Here is a 17,302-nt window from a genome sequence, read left to right as displayed (position 1 = left end):
TCAATGTGCTCTTCACATGTATTTAATTAACCTTCCCCCCACCCCGTGTACACATACATGAATTCATGCTCCTCTTCGGAGTCATTCATGTGAGTTTAATTTACAGTCCACTGAAATGGAAGGAGGACATGATGAATGTGCATTATTCTCAAAATGTGAGCCTAGCAGGTCTGTGGCGTTACATCTGTAATAACATCATTTGCACAGCTTGTGTGCTGCTTTGCAAATAGCACCAAAGTATTTTGTGTGATGGTCACCAAGTTCGAAGAGAAATGAGATATTCTTTTCACTGGTCTGGAAAAGAGCAAGTTGCAGGGGCTGACTTCAGAATGCCTCATTGTTCCAAGCCTAACAGGTGCAGGTTTCGACACTAAGGGTCGGATCCCATTACCACTCTACTTGTATGGATCACTGACCTTGAAAGGGGTCTGCACACACATCAGTGTGGGACCCGTCCTTTAGGAACCACGTCCACTAATCTGAATGGCTATTTAGAGCTGTGAATGGCATTTAACAGGCGTCCTTCCATTCTTCCAGGCTCATTGAAGAATCTCAGTCCTTCTCCTCCTGCTCATTAGAACTGACACTTCCCAGGCCAGAGGGATGACCAGGATGAATCAGAGAGGTGAGATCTTCATCCTGAAGGACAGGGTACAGTTCGGGGCCAGCTGGGGATGAAAGAAGTCCCTATTGACAATTGGGGCTTGGAGCTTAGGATTGTGTCTCCGTTATAACAAACACACGATTATGTGGAATGTCTCAAAGATATTTAAACGCTAGATGATGCAATCAAGTCATTTTTCTAGTATTCTGTTAAAAAGAGTACATCCTCCAGCTCTTATGCCTATACACCTGCCTAGTCTTGCTTTCTCAAACAGACATTTTTCCTAGGAAGCTTCTTTAATGTTCTGTTTTCATTTCATTTACTTCATTTAGTGTGTACTTTGCTTTTGTAGACGTCATGGTCGTATTTACCACGTGGGTTAATTTCCTGATGCTAAAAAATAAGAAAGGGAGCTACAAATATTTCAGTAATCCAACTGAATTTTGTGGGCACGTGGCCACTGTATGCCTATTTCATGGAGCAAATTTGTTTGTTTGCTATTGGGCGCAAACCAGGCAATCCCATGATTGTAATTAGTGGCTCCATTCATTTTTCTACTGACTTATTGAAGGTGGTAGTGTTACTTAGAGGCAGATAGATAACTTCCATCTGGCCCGAAAAGGCAAGATGGACATGATTTTCTCGGGGTTGATTATCTGGCTAGTCCATCCATTCTGATTAAAGTAGATGCAGTTTACAACTGCGGTTGTGATTATAGGGGATGGTGCCAATGGGGAGAATGATCTCTTCATATACTTTCAACGATGTTGTAAGCGATCTTTTCGAAAAGCGACACTCTGGAAGATTTTCTATTATTTTGACATGGCACCATGGCTTGCACATGATAACTATTTGTCATGTTAATTAATGATTTCATTCATTCAAACTATGAACACTTTTTATGTGGAAGATGTTGGAATATAAAGCTGAGTGTCACACGATCCCAGTCTTCAGAGGGCTTACAATTTGGTGAAGGAGACAGACTCCTAGCTACCACATGATGCAGTAAAGGCTTTGGTGGCCATCTGTATGAACCCATGGATGTTGTACGCATACGTACATGCTTCCATTCCCAGCCATTCACCTGAACTTAATTTACAGGCCTGTAGCGCACTAGGGGAGTCCCCTGAGGGGAGTGTGGAGGAGGGATAAGAGTTTTCCAAGGAACGTCTGAGAAGGCTCGGGGGAGGAAGCTTGGGGGCTTTGCCAACCAGAGGAGGCACAGTGCACAGAGGGACTGAGGAGTGATCAGGAGAGGAGCAGAGGCAAGAGCGGTCTTTTTAGTGCAGCTGGAGCATGAAGTACAAGCGGACGTGGTATGCGACACAAATACCTAAAGGAAGACAAGTAATTAGGAGGGTGGAAATCTCAGCCGCGTGCTCGGGGGCAAGGGTGTGTGACTTTATTTATCCTCCTATTAATCCACTTATTGTTAGAAGCTCTCATGTTGTCACGTGAAGGAAACGTAATCTTCACCAATTTAGGATGAATTTCCTCACTATCCCTAAGTGCCAGGGACCTTATGTAGACACGGATGGTAGTGGGGGGGCGGGGGGCATTAGGACTTTAGTTGGCAGTTCACCAAGCTGGCTTTCCAGTGAGACGACCTTTGTCTTGTCTGGCCCTCGGTCATCAGCTCTCCATGGCTGCAGCTGGTTCATTTTCAGAAGGCCGTGGTACTGCCCCCCAGGTCCCAGGAATCAACCTCTAAAGACTCTGCTTTATGAGGCTGTCTAGGGCCTGCTTTGACTAAGTCACACCACATTCACTTCTCTGAACTCTAGCTGCCAACCTGGGCTCTCCGTTGGGAAATAAGGCATGGGGACCTTTGCTTGGACCACACCACCTTATTAAGGAGGGGTCTATTTCCCCTCTCCCAGGAAGATCAGGGTACAGGCCTCCTTCTCAGGGACTACAAGCTTCCATGCTCTCATTACCTCCTTACCTATTTTCCCTACCAGGGCTAGCTTTTGTAATCTTGAAGGTGTGGGATGTGGAGTTGGTGATGGTGGTGGAGAATCTTTGCTCTTAGTCATTGTATTTTTTTCCAAAAATTTTTTTTTTTTTGCTTAGGTACTGTGTGTGTGTGTGTGTGTGTGTGTGTGTGTGTGTGTTTTAAATTTCTTCTAAAGGCTAGGCTTTGGAAATTCAAAAGCCAATAACAGTTTCCTTTCTTCCCTATTTTCTACCTTGCATTCCCTTTCCTGAAATAAGGGATATAGAAAGGTCTATTTCAGTGATCTCAACCACAGCTGCATATTACCATTGCTTGAGCACTTAATGACTAATACAAATGCAATTAAGTCCACTTCCTGAGGTTCTGATTTAATTGTTCTGGGGTGGGACAGAGGCATTGGTGTTGTTTAACAAACTCCCCGGTAGGTTCTAACACTAGTTGGGATCAAGAATTACTAGACTAGCACAGAAATCCAAAATATTAAAGAGAATGTAGGAAAAACATCAGCTAATATTGCAAAGTATCACCAGGTCCAGTAAGCCAGCACCATATTTGGAAGAATCTTGAATGCCCTACAATGGAAGTTTGACTTTATCATGTTGGGAATACAAGACACTGAAAGAAAAAAATTAACGAATATTTACTGTCTACCTTGTGCTAACTGCTATGGTTTAAATAGTTACCAAATTCCAGCCTGAGATAAATTCCGCAAGGTAGGTCTTCTTACCCTCTATTTCGCAGGTGGGGAAATGGAGCTCAGTGAAGGTATATAAATTTCTCAAGGTCATCGGGTAAGCAACTGTCAGACCCTTAATTAGAATCCAGATCCCTGATCAAAACCCAGATTATTTCATGAAAAACTGTTGCCTCCCAACGTGAGATGATAAAACCGTGTATTCACTGAAAGAATCAATTAAGACTTCTGTCAACAAAATGGTAGAAGGGACAAAGGTTAGCCCTAAGGGATTGGGGTAGCTTGTTGGTTGTCGTTGCCTGCTCTCTCAGGTAGTTATCGTCATGCATTCAGTGGTTTTTGCTGCTTAGGTTTTTTCTTAATAATTATTAATTTTTTTATTTGAGTGTGGTTGACACACATTACATACAGATGCACAGCATGGTGGTGGGAGAAGTTTAAACATTATGCTATGCTCACCACATGTGTAGCTGCATATAACTGAAAGCCTGTACCTCCCCCTTCACTCATTTTGCCCACCCCCCCCCCAACTCCCTCCCCCTCTGGGTTTGTTCTCTGTGTTTACAGGTCTGATTTTGTTTTTTGTTTGTTTATTCTTTTTTTTTTTTTTTTTTTTTAGATTTCACATACAAGTGAAATCATTCAGATCAGTGTTTTCATTTTCTTTTGGTAAATATCTGGTAGTGGAATTATTGGATCATAAGGTATTTCTATTTCTAATTTTTTGAAAAAACTCCATACTGTTTTCTGCAGCGACTGTAACAATTTATATCCCCATCAACAGTGCATGAGGGCTCCTTTCTCCACATCCTTGCCAACATTTGTTATTTCTTGTCTTTCTGATTTTAGCCATTCTGACAGGTGTGAACTGATATCTCATTGTGGTTTTGATTTGAATTTCCCTGATGATTAGTGACGTTGAGCTTCTTTTCATGTCTGTTGGCCATTTGTATTACTGTTTCGGTCTTAATCTTGCTTTTGGCATGGATGCTTTAGTGACTCAGACGTTAACACAATTTAAAATATTTAATTGTATTTGTTCTACAAAAATATAATTCTTTAAAAAAATTTTAATGTTTATTTTTGAGAGAGAGAGAAAGAGAGAGAGTGGGGGTGGGGCAGAGAGAGAGAGGGAGACACAGAATCCAAAGCAGGCTCCAGGCTCCGAGCTGTCAGCACAGAGACTGATGCAGGGCTGGAACTCATGAACTGTGAGATCATGACCTGAGCTGAAGTCAGATGCTTAACCGACTGAACCGCCCAGGCACCCCTACAAAACTATAACTCTTTACTCAGGAATCAGGCTTTTTTTTTTTTTTTCACCAACCTCTTCCTATTTCTCCCTATTTATGTATAGCAATCAGTTTTTATGATTAATGTCAGCATTTTTTTTTTTTGCACAAGTAAACTACAGTGTCACAGGACAAAGAGAGAAAGCAAAACTCCTAAGTGTAAATAGAGTGTCTTTGCTACTATCCTGAATGGGGTTTATATAACCTTTGCTTTCCTTATACATTTTGGAGGAAGATTATTATCTTACTTTCATCTGTAGATTTCTTCAATCTCTTTTCATGACAGTTATCAGCATTATTCATATAAAAGTTGCTAAATGTGCTCCTTAAGTGTGACCATTAATTGTCTTAATTTCTGCTTTTCATGACTAAGGCACATGAATGCCCATACGTATCGTCCTCATTTTTCCTTCCTCAGATAAAGGTAGGCAAAATCCCTTCTTCAAAACTTGCTGTTGGATAATTTACTTGCTCAGAGATTTCCCTCCATTTTGTTAAGTGATTTCTTATTAAAGACATCAGAAAATCAGAATATATTCCAACATGGTTTTTCCTCCACTGGTTATCATATATTTCCTTTTCCCAGTAATCCAGGCCTCGCAGAGCACCTGGCACAGCTCAACACATGTTGACTCCAATATGGTCTTCATGTGCTAAAGCAGTATAGGATAAGCCAGGTACATTTAATCATGCATTGCTGAAATTCAAATGTCCTTGTTATACATCAGGTGTCCAGAAGTATAAGATTCTGATTAGAGAGGAATTCATGATGAATTTCCCCTTTCTTCTGATACTTAAGTCATTTATGCACAGCCCTCCCATCCTTGACATGATAGTGAGCTTTCCTTTGATGTACCACAGTCTCCATATTTGTTTCATTTCCTCTTCCAGAGCCACACACTTATTTGTCTTCCCTGTGTATGTTTTGGGGATGTATCTACTTAGTGAAAGAACATTTTCAATAAGCTCTGCTGCTTTCATTATGTTTCCATCAGCCTTCCTCTTTTATTACTCAAGTTGACCTGCGCCCCATCAAAGAAGGAAGGGGTTTTCAACATAAAGGATCCAGGTAACACAGAGTAGAGATGCATCGTGGTTGGAGCAAAATGTAATACTGAGGGTCGCGGCAGCTAGAAAGCTGGAGACATCAGGGCTAGGTGGAGAGGTAATGAGGGTGAATGGTGGGCATCTCAGGACGGATGTGTGTATTTGAAAAGGAGGGCGTTGGAGAAAGATGATCCAAGAGCTAAAACATAAATGTGGGGGTTCGTTTTAAGGAATTGGGGTTGAGAGTGATATGAACACATTTCAAACCTTAGATGAGTTCCCCTGGTTTATTTATATTTGGCTTTTATTAAAATCTGTTATTATTGCTGTTTTTTTTTTTTTGCTTTTATATCTTTAGAAGCCGTCTCCACTGTTCTGATACTGTTGTATTATGTTATGTTCTTTCTTTCCTGTTTTTCTTCTCCGACAACCACCGTTGGGCATCGTTTATCCTCAATAATGCAATTAATCTTTGGTTTTTCAGGTGAAGACTCTGATGTATGTATATATTTGAGCTTTACTTTATGCCATGTTGTAGATCACTGATGGCAGTCAGTTGTATTCGAATTAAAAAGATTATCAAGCCTCAAAAAATGGCGATGATGAGGGGAATAGTTTTTAAAAAGTTGGGTGGCCTTATAGGAGGCTGTTTTGAAAGTGTCATGGTTAGAGAAGGAGAGGCAAAGAATAACTTACCAATATTAGGAAAGATAATTTGGAAGGAATGGATTCCAGAAACTGCTCAAATAAAGGGAACATTCTAACTGGCCGAAGGAGAGGAGGGTAAGAGGCAGGAAGGGAGGAACTGAACAGAGAGAACGTGCCGTGTTGTTAAATGAGTACGAACCTGATGCTTATTCTGTGGAGGCTGTTGCCCTGAGTTTGTCCATACCTGGCACTCTTGGTGTTCTCTGAACCGGTCCAGCTTTGGTTTGGGGTGAAAGTCTTTCTTCTTCTTTTTTTTTTTTTTGTCCCGACCATCAGCTTTTTTTCCATTTTGGTGAATGAAGTCTAGGTCAGGTATAGTAAGCAATTAACGTGGCATGAGGAAAAGTTAGATAAAGGAGAATAACAATAACAAAATTATGATGTGGAAATCACTTCCTTTAGATTGTAGATAAATATACATAAATAATGCTGTCCAACTCTCCCAAATTCCCATCGCTGAGAAATTCTGACCCAGCTCAATTAACCTGCCTTTTACGAAAACTCTTCCATATGCCCCCAGCAATGCATGACGTTCACCTTCCTTTCACCACGAGAGCATTTTCAGGCTTGTTTTAGTCCCACTGTGGGCACACTATGCTTTAACTCCTTTTCGCTTGCATATAAGAAGTCCCTAGTGCACATTTCTGACTCAAATAGCGATTAAAATGCATGGCAGACATTGAAGTAGGGTTTCTATTTGGACTGAATTGGCAAGCCCTGCTCTGAGTCTGTAATGGTCACGTAGATGTTTCTCTGTGAACACATACATGTATTAACCTTTACAGGAGCACACACGTGTTTGAAGGCAGTAGTAGGAAGAGGAGTGGCATTCGGGCTCTGGAACTACCTGCCTTGACCTTGAATCTGAGTGTTACCACTATCCAGCTGTGTGACTTGGGGCAAAGCCTTTAACCTATCCTGTTGAAGTTTTCTCTTGTGTGATGGGGATGCTACCAACATCTGTCTGATAAGACAGTTGTCAGAAGAAAATGATAGAATACATGTAAAGCATTTAGAACAATCCCTTTCACAAGTGAGGACATGATAAATATTAGTTATTTATATTATTATTATTATTATTATTATTATTATTATTATTTTGGTCTTGTATACAAATTCCTTCAACTGCGTAACTCTTATCTCAAATCCCAGATTATAAACGTCTTGTGGGTAGAGACCGTTTCTCTCTCTTCTGTATTTCATGGTTCAATCTTAAGCATAGTTGTGTGTTTTCTTACTTGTTGGAAAGAGGGTGATATGCTGGAGCCCAGAGAGCACATGGAGCCTCATAACATTTCTCTGAAACATTCTAGGCAGTAAAACTGTAAAGGTAAATGATAGTTCCGAACCCAGAAGAATCCCATATTTGGCTGGACAGGCCAGGGTCCTCTGGAAGTTTCTGAGATGGTAATAAGAAATATTTATAGCTATAGGCAACATCTTTTTCCACAAACAGTATTTCAAAGAAACTATATGGATTCCAAGTTCTCACCAGATCCGTGTTAAATTAGAGCACTGTTGAGGAATTTAGGCGATTTTAAATTTTATTCTTTCTTGTTGCTGCTTTTGTTGTTTTTTAGTAAGTTCTGCTTCATTAGTGTGTCCTGAACCAAACTTATCTAGGATAATGGTCATATTCAACTGGTACAGAAGTTGGCCTGGGAATATTTAGTGCCATTTTTCAGGCTCTCTTCAAAGAGGAAAAGGAAGAGAGGACCGAGCCACATCGTGGTATTGGAAAAATATCTTCATCTCTTTTTCAAACATTTTGAGATGAGTGAGACTCCACATACATGTTGCTAAATAAATGCCTCCTCCATCAAATATTTTAAGAGAAATTAAATCCTTTGGACTCTGATTGTTTTACACTTGCCTCGTCAGAATCTTCCTTTGTAAGAGCAACTTGATAGCTAAGAAACCCCTGGGGCCTTTATTCTTGAACTAGGAGGTCGTATTTTTGTCAGTGCTCACTGCAACCTGAACCAAGAGAAGCTCAAGTTCAGCTTCAAATTTGGAACCCACAACCTTGAGTGAGTTACCATGCTGGTAAATTTATTCTCTCTGCAAATTCTCTCAGAGGCCACGCTTGAGATGGGATGGATGTCTTAGAAAAGCATGTGTTCAGAGGAAGGAAAAGAATGGTTAGGCCAGTCCAGATATGTCTGACAGTCAAGTCCTGGGCAGAAGTCACCCTGTGGGGTGGCATTCTGGGAAAGCTGACAAGCAGAATGTACTCCTGAGTCCACATGGGAAAGGAATAAAACATCAGGGGTTGCGGACGATGTAAATGGGTTTTGTGGACCGAGTTCTCAATGAATTCTCCACAGTGAATGCTGTGTGTGTTCATTCATTCTTTTAACAAATACCCATTGAGCAGGCGCTGCGAACAAACACTGCACTAACGTTGGAAATACAGAGGTAGCCAGGCAGAAGCTCCCTTCTGTCAAAGATAAACAAAGCTGGATACTAGTTAAAGTGGGAAGGACAGAATTTACTCAGTAATAGCTATTGCAATAGGGAAAAGAGTCCAGCCTGAACTGAACTCATCTTCGATCTGTACAGAGGTGACTGGACATTTTAACGGGAGAATGGGAAGGGAGGAGGTGAAGGGAGATGGGCTCAGTAAAGTCAGAGGAGTGAAACATTTCAAAACGCAAGGAAGGGAAGTTGGTCCATGTGAAACCCATCTGGGTTTGCCAACTGGTGTTTATGCCATTAGGTCCTTCCTCTCCCACAGTGACGGGGAGACGGGCCCCTGTCTTCAGGTGTTGGCTGGAACAGATGGCAAATTCTTTCGGCAGTCTTGCATTTTCCTCAGGCAGGTACTTTAAGGGGGAGTCATCTTAGGAATGTGGCCTTCAACTGTTAGAACTTATGTTAGTGTTTGTTCAAATCTAAGATTGAGGCCTCGTCAAGAAGAGGGTTCAGAGGAGTCTTCCTAGAGTTGGGTCAAGAAGAGAATCTTTGCATTCTGATAGAATGCATTCTATCAGGAAATTAGAGAATAACATTTTAATGAATGTTTTATTAAATGTATTAATATTATTTTATGGGAAGGGTGCTTGTTGGTACTTTAGGTGTTCCTAGCTTGGTAGAGAGGCATCCTTGTTGATTTCCCCTGACATTAACTAACTTGGGAAATTCATGCCAGAACTACTCTGAGTCAGGTGTAACACATAAAAAGTACAATCATCCATTTTGACATGTTTGTTTCACTGTCCTCAAAACATCTACCAGGATGTCTGAGACATCTGCCTTTCCATCTGGGATCCCCAACTGAGGTATGGACATTGTATTTAGGAAGTCTGAACTCTCTCAGATCCATGACTGAGATAGCTCATTTCATATATGTGAACTCATCTTTCTTACCCTATTTTGATTCTGGGAAGATGTTTTGGACACTTTCAGAACCTGCTGCCCCAAGTCTTGAAATAACTTCTTAGTTCAATCAGCCCCAGCATTACCTTCGCACCACTTTTGTATTTTCAAAGTAGGAAACTCAAATCACAAGCCAAAGTAGAACCTGAGTTCTGGTTCCAACTCTGTCGTACTTTATGATACAGGACAAGTCAACCCCTTGGGGCTTCAATTTCCTGCTACGAGCTCAGCAGGACACAGTAAGATGTGCCCAGATGGAAAAGTGCTGTGAAGATTAAAATATGTTATGCACATGCTAGTTTTCATTAATTTTGTAAGCATCCATTGTGCTAGGAGCACAGAAAGCTGACTTGGGCTCTTTGGGAGAGGCAAATTATGGGGAAGACTTGGTTCCCACCATTACGATACTGAAAATTGGCTTGAGTTGATGACATAAGGAATTAAAAGTGACATAGAGAAGATACTTTGATTTTTGTTGTGGTAGTTTTGTGTTTCTTAGGGGAAGGAATTGAAAGTAGCATGAATACATTTTCCCCTTATTTCTTTAAAAAAAATTTTTTTTTTTTTACATTTATTCATTTTTGAGAGACAGAGAGAGACAGAGCACAAGCGGGGGAGGGGCAGAGAGAGAGGGAGACACAGAATGCAAAGCAGGCTCCAGGCTCCGAGCTGTCAGCACAGAACCCGACGCGGGGCTCGAACTCACAAACCGTGAGATCATGACCTGAGCCGAAGTCGGATGCTTAACCAGCTGAGCCACCCAGGCGCCCCTCCCCCTATTTCTTTAGTCCTTTATAGGAATGACTAGAAAACTCAGCTATATTTCATACGCTATTGTCATTGATTAGAAAAAGGAGGCAGAGTAAGGTAGTGATCTGGCCGCTTGTGCAAGGAGACCAGCCACCTGTGTTTCTGATACAGCACGTGATGATCGACACTGAGGGCCATGTGGTGTCTCCCTCCTTGGGGTCTTTGTCTGGAATATGACTGATAGGGGAACAAGACTGTTCTGAAGAATCTTTCCTCCTGAGAGGCATTATGGGTCCAAAATGGGTCAAAATCTCATTTCTTGGGGTCACCTGGGTGGTTCATTCAGTTAAGCATCTGACTCTTGATTTTGGCTCAGATCATGATCTCGCAGTTCGGCTCCTGGGTTCGAGCCCTGCATTGGGGTCTTCACTGACAGAGCGGAGCCTGATTGGGATTCTCTCTCCCTCCCTCTCTCCCTGCCCCTCCTCTGCTCATGCTGTCTTTCTCAAAACAAAGACAAAACAAAAACAAAAAACCCATTTCTTCCCTCCATCTTTAGCTAAAAGAGTCACTTGAGTGATTTGTAAATTTAACAACGACTGAGGTTCAAAGTCCCGTTATCCTGTGGGCCCTGACTTCTTGTCCATTGTGTTCCCTTATCGATGCTCTCCAGAGCTTGGGGCTCGTGGCAAAAAAAAAAAAAAAAAAAAAAAGGAGCAAAGAGATACTGTCTGTATCTCAGTACAGCTCTTGGCATTCTGGATCAGGAGTGCCATGTTGCTTCCTTCTCCAACCTGCTGTCTCCACATGATGTGACAGCTGAGGACGAGTCTGCGGTGACGGCCAAGTGGTCGAGGGGACAGGGCACTCCGTGTTCCTCTGGTCCCCTTTCCTCTAGTACGAAAATCATGGGAATCATGCCACATCCCTCTGGGAGAAGCATTTGCAGCAGAGTCAGGGCGTTAGTAACAAAAACTTCCACCGAAAGCCAAATTTGATGGAAATCCTAAGCCTGATTTTCCTTGGGTTTGAAATGCATGCTGCTGCAAAGGCAAGCGACCTTCCTTTATTGATGGAATACCTTGAAAATTTCTTTCACAGGCTGTTGCTGCCATGCCCGACCGAGCAAATCCTGCTCTCTCCCTCTGCTCCCTAGAGGAAAGCCTCAGGACCCCACTGGAAAAAGCGAATGATCGATTAATGATGAAATTGGCCAACTTGCCAATAACGGTAAATTGCTTTGTTCTTCCCACAGCAAGGATGCCAGCTCAGTGTGTGGCCTGTGCCTGGAGACAAAGGATGGGAACCCTGCTCAAAATTAACATAGATGAGCTTTCAGACCCATAATGAGCACAGTGATAACAATAAAAGTGGCCTGCGTGTCTGTCGTGTTTTTGACGGATTTCAAATGTTTTACATAGTCTTATGATCAGATATTTACATTTGCAGAAGAAATGCAATGGTCAGAGCAGGCTCCCCTCCCCTTTATGTGGGTGGATGAGAGCGTCGTTCATGAACATGCACACTTTAATATGCATAAAATACTCTAAAGACAGCGAAACAACGGGAAGACCTCCCGGAAATCTGCAGTCCCCTTGAGGACATGAAATTTGCACATGAAACCACGTGCAAATAAATATAAAACAACGTGTCAAAAAGGACAAACTGATATACGTAGTCACTATTTTTATTTAGTATTTTTGAAATCATGGAATTAATTATTTTAAATTTAATATTAATCATCCCATGCTCATTATGTACGTAGTCACTATTTTTATTCAGTATTTTTGAAATCATGGAATTAATTATTTTTAATTTAAATTTAATATTAATCATCCCGTGCACATTAAGAAACTAAACAAAATAATGAAGATTAAAATAGCTATTAGCTGCAATCCACCACTCAGGAAAAAGAAAAGGAATCATGTAACATTTTAATGCAATTCTTCTGGTCCTTTTAATTTTTCTAAAGCTTATAGACTTCATTCATAGAAAAGGGCTTCACCCATACTCTATTTCTTTACTCTCTTTTAAAACAACAACAACAATGTGGCATAGTGTTAAATACATTCACATTGTTGTGCAATCAATTCTGATCTTTAAAAAAGGACATATATACATGAATATGATAGATTTTTGATTACACTTGTTTTTTTAATGTTTAATAATTTTTGAGAGAGAGAGAGAGAGAGAGAGAGAAAGAGAGACAGAGCATGAGTGGGAGAGGGAGACACAGAGTCCGAAGCAGGCTCCAGGCTCTGAGCTGTCAGCACAGAGCCCGATGCAGGGCTTGAACCCCTGAACTGCAAGATCATGACCTGAGCTGAAGTCAGACACTTAATCGACTGAGCCACCCAGCCACCCCAAGATTATACTTTTTTTTTTGTAAGGAATACTTTTTTTTTATAAGTAACGTTTTTTCTTAGTATCAAAAATAATCCATGTTCGGTACAGAGAACTTAGAAAATACCCGTTATCCTAACACGGAAGACTAATTAATGTTATATTGTACCAGTTATCCTTCTAGCATTTTTCCATGTGAGCACACGTATCTGTTTAAGGTATGTTGGTACATCATTTGCATTTGAATTTATAAAAACAAAATTATATCAGAGGTTTCAAATACCTTCTCCTTTAGGATTATCTTGTAAGTTATGTGATACAAATAAATCTGCACATGTAGTTTTTTGCCTATTTCTTTTTTTTAATTTGCTATCGTAGTACGGGCTTTTTGTGGTCACTTCCAGAGGAAAGGCTGGAGTAGTTTAAGGGGAAGGAATGTAATTTATCAGGAAGAGCTTTCTAGAGGAGGTGAGCGCAGGGGCTAGGAAAAGGTTGCAGGAACCGGCCCCACAGCCTCTTCACTTACCTCCCCGCTCCTTCTTCTGCTGCTCTGGTGTCTGAGGCGTCTGTCAGGGGAGGCAGAGTTCAGCATGTACCAGAGGCGCAGGACGAGGGAAAGTTCTTCCTGCTTCCTGGTTGCTGGCTAAAAATGTCCCCTCGTGAGGTTTTAAGATAATGGTGCTCTTCTTGTGCACTAAAGCCAAGAAGGGATGATACTGAGAGGCAAATACTTATCTGCTGCCTATAACAGAACGTTTCAAGATACCCAAGAGAATTTAAAACTACTCCTCAAAATATAAAATAATTTCAAAAGTCCAAGCAATTAGTAACAAGTAGCAAGTAGGCCAGATTACGGAGAGCTTGAATTGTGTCCTGGGGCTTAACAAATTGAGGCCCTGGATTCATAGCAGTTCTCTTTAATCAGTGATTCATATAAATTGATACATGCCACTAGTCATTTTAGCTACTAATCACACAGGCTACAGACAAGCTGAGATATTTGCTGTCAGGTTGTTGGGCGGGGGGTGGGGTTGGATTGTGGCATGTGTAACTCGAGGTCATAAAAATGCATCTACTATGAAAAACTCTAAAATAGACACCATTTTCAATGGAAAGAGAGCTGGGCACCAGATTTAGTTTTGTTTTTGTATTCTGTTTTAAATGACAAGCTGAGCGATCTTAAACAATCCCCCAACCTTCTCTGTGCCTTGGGTTCCTTTTCAATATAACGGGTTTAATACGGTCTAGCTTACCTACCAAGGTTCATGGGAGGCTTGCATTTGTTAACAGCTATGGAAACACTTTGAAAATGAAAAATGCAGTGTAGAGGTACTGTTAGCTAAGCACTTTTGTTACACAACAACCCCATAACATGGGTCGGAAAGTGAATTAAGAGGACAATATTGGTTTTCCGTGTGGACTGAAGTAGCCTACTGGCTACTATGTTTGGGAGTATATGGGGAAAACTTTCTTTTTTGCTACACATTTACATACACTTCTCATAAGAACAACTGAGCATCTTTGAAAAGATAGACCACTAAAACATACACATAAAAAAGAAGAGCGTTACTCTACGTACAGCCTAAATTCATCATCTTGTGATCATGTTTGAATCTGCATGAAGACATCTGGTTGCTATTTGGGGCAAGGACTGTGGTCACAGCCTCACTGCCAGTGGGTATTCAATGCTTATTGAATGAATGGATGAATGAATGAATGAAAAGTTGGGTTTTAGGTACTGAAAGGGTAAGGTGGTAGGTTACAGACATCTTTTCGAGAAACTACTATGTTCCAGTTAGAGTACCAAGACTTCACCTTCATCTGCTGTATTTATCAAAAATTCTTGGTAAAATTTTCTACTAGCGATTTATTCCACGATAATGATTGTGTTCCCAAAAGACATACAAGTGAAACATGGTGGTGGGGAAAATGCAGACTGTGGACTATTTCGTAGAATTCATCCAAGCTGTGAGGCACACATACCCATCCATCTATGCATCCAGCAAATCCATGTCTATGAAATGAACACACACACACATACATTAAACACCCACTCACACATATACAACATATATTCTCACTTCCTGACTTGATTGCTAAACCCAGTAATTTTGAGATAACAATGGAAAGGACAGACATTCTTGTTTTATAGTTGAAGAGATGTTGAGTGACAGTTTAAGGCACATGGTAGGTTAGCAGTGTCCAGCTTCCCTTAATGACTACATAGGGAGCCTGGGGCTCTGGTTGGGGCTGGAGTCCAGGAGCCTGGCCTGGGTGGGAGAGAAGTGAGGCATGGTTTACACCATGGATGTGAAGTTTGAATTCCAGCATTGGTGGTCCAACGGGTGAAGTCTAACCGTTGGGGGAAGTGGGATAGGATGGTTTAAGGATCAGGGTGGTGGGCCTTGTAACAGGCACCAACCAGATCCCCTTTCGGGTGACAGAGGACTCCTTCTCCCAGCTGGCAGACTCCAGCTGCTCCCAGGCAATTGTCTCCGGAAGAAAACCCCTTCCCTGGAAGGCCTGAACTCATCGACTGCTCAAATAGGAGAATAAAGGTATGGCCTCCTCATTCCAACTCCAGCATCTGTAAGCATCAGTCACCCTAGGGGCGCCTGGGTGGCTCATTTGGTTGAGCATCCAACTCTTGATGTCGGGCTCAGGTCATGGGATCAAGCCCCATGAGGAGTCTCATGATAAGCCCCACATGAGGGGTGGGGCTCAGCATGGAGCCAAAGATTCTCTCTCTCGCTCCCTCTGCCCTCTCTCCTGCTCACGCACGTGCTCTCTCTTTCTCTGAGATAAAAAAAAAAAAATTTTTTTTTAGAAGGGTCACCCCAGTTCTCTGTAGGACTGGTTGAGGACTGCGCTGAGATAGCATCACAGCTCGCCTCCTCACTCTTCCCCTTTCTGCTTCCTTCCCTTCCCGTTCCCAGGTGTTGTTCCCAAGAGCACTCCCCAAAAAACACCTGCAAGCTTCTCTCCATCCCAGAGTCTACTTCCCAGGGCCTGACCTGCTCTCCTGGCTGACAGTCAGCTTGTCTTCCAGCAGACGGCCAGGACAGCAGTTTGACAACGTGCTGTGAAGGTCAATGTTCCGATCTAAAGAAGATGTGTGAAGACCAGACAATGTCCTGATACATAAGCACCTTGTTCTAGGGTGATGCTGTCGGCTCACTTTAAATATTCAAAGCCTTTCCCACAAGGCTTTGATCATCTCAGTGGCCTCGTGAGGTAGGCAGAAGAAGTATTATTTGTTCCCAATTTCGCAGATTTGGAAACCGATGCTAACCGGGGGTTACTGACATGAACAAGAACCCGTGACTACTCGTAAGTGGCAGAAAAGGGACGTTCAACTGATCTCATAGATGAAAATGGGACTGTCTTTAAAAAAAAAAAAAGGACGGGTTTATGAGGTCACTACAAGCAGGGAGGCAGGAGAATGGCTATAAGGATCTAGTGAAATACCAAGGATGTGGCCCGGATGTGTACCCATGGGCCATTGTAGCAGTGGTGATTCAGCGGCAGGGGATTCTCAGGGACCCTGGAGACTGTTGAGGATGCTTCCCTCCCTTGGAGGCGAGAGGTGCAAAGTGAGAGGCCTGGTGACAGGTTCTGGGATTGGTAGCTCTAGTCCCAAACTGCAAAGCAACTTTTCTGTGCAGGATTTCCTGGATCTTACAGGAATCACACCATTTCTGGCAAGATATTAATCTTTTGGTAACAAAGAAGCATTCTCCGTTTGGCAGCCCAAACCACACACGTCTATTTACATGCCAAATGCTAGATTAGAAATATATAGCTTTCTAACACGCCTGTGTCATTTCCCCCCCACCAATCATTCTCTATGATTCTCGGGCTTCTCTGTCTCCCCCCCACCCCCCCACCCCCCCACCCCCCCACCTCCCCACCTCCCCACCTCCCCACCTGTTTTCCAAGCATCCAGTGTTTTAGCCTCGTGGCCCATTTCCAGCTCAATCTCGGGTTACATTTGTTTCTAAGGTACCCCTGTGTGTTCCAAACACGCGCGCGGAGCACTGCGCAACGAGCCCACGTTTTCTCACGGTTTTCTTCCCCGTCGAGGCTCCCTGGCTTCTGCCCCCACCCCCACTCCCCGAGCCGGAACGCGCCACCGCCGCCACTTCCCTTGAGGGATGTGCTGAGAGCCTGGCCCCTCCGGCTCCGCTCATCTCCTGCAGCAGAGCACCCAGGGCAAGGCGACCGTGCGACACAGGGCGAGCAAGCCGCTTTCTGGTGCCTGTGACCCCGCAAGGCGCCAGCGGCGCGCGGGCCACCGGTCCCGCGTCCCCGCCAGGCCATTCGCTGATTGCTGTCGCCCTGAAGGCCGAGCGGTGCGCGGGGACTTCGCCGCCTGCCCACCTCCACTGCAAACAGACGCGCGTTCTCTGACTTTGACGGCTCCCTGGGTTCCTGTGAAAAACAACCACTGCGTTGCCATAGCGTACTCCTCAAACACCAGCATCAGGGGATCGCAGAATCACAGCAACAAACGTTACGAGGCACTATCT

At 42.8% G+C, this 17,302-nt stretch overlaps 2 long non-coding RNA genes across 2 annotated transcripts; both read left to right on the top strand.

The window, feature by feature from the left end:
- Positions 1–537: 537 nt before the first annotated feature.
- Positions 538–6,508, top strand: LOC109254467 (uncharacterized). Its single transcript, XR_002074819.2, has 3 exons — positions 538–625; positions 4,921–4,971; positions 5,543–6,508. It is a non-coding gene; the product is annotated as an uncharacterized LOC109254467 (long non-coding RNA).
- A 1,281-nt stretch (positions 6,509–7,789) lies between these two features.
- Positions 7,790–11,814, top strand: LOC128778901 (uncharacterized). Its single transcript, XR_008424764.1, has 2 exons — positions 7,790–8,079; positions 11,690–11,814. It is a non-coding gene; the product is annotated as an uncharacterized LOC128778901 (long non-coding RNA).
- Positions 11,815–17,302: the final 5,488 nt, after the last annotated feature.

The sequence above is a fragment of the Panthera pardus genome, unplaced genomic scaffold (assembly GCF_024362965.1).
Source record: "Panthera pardus isolate Hobbes unplaced genomic scaffold, ASM2436296v1 HiC_scaffold_21, whole genome shotgun sequence".
In the NCBI taxonomy this organism is placed as follows: domain Eukaryota; kingdom Metazoa; phylum Chordata; class Mammalia; order Carnivora; family Felidae; genus Panthera; species Panthera pardus.
Note: the sequence above shows the minus strand (reverse complement) of the source record. Positions and strands in the feature narration are given on the sequence as shown.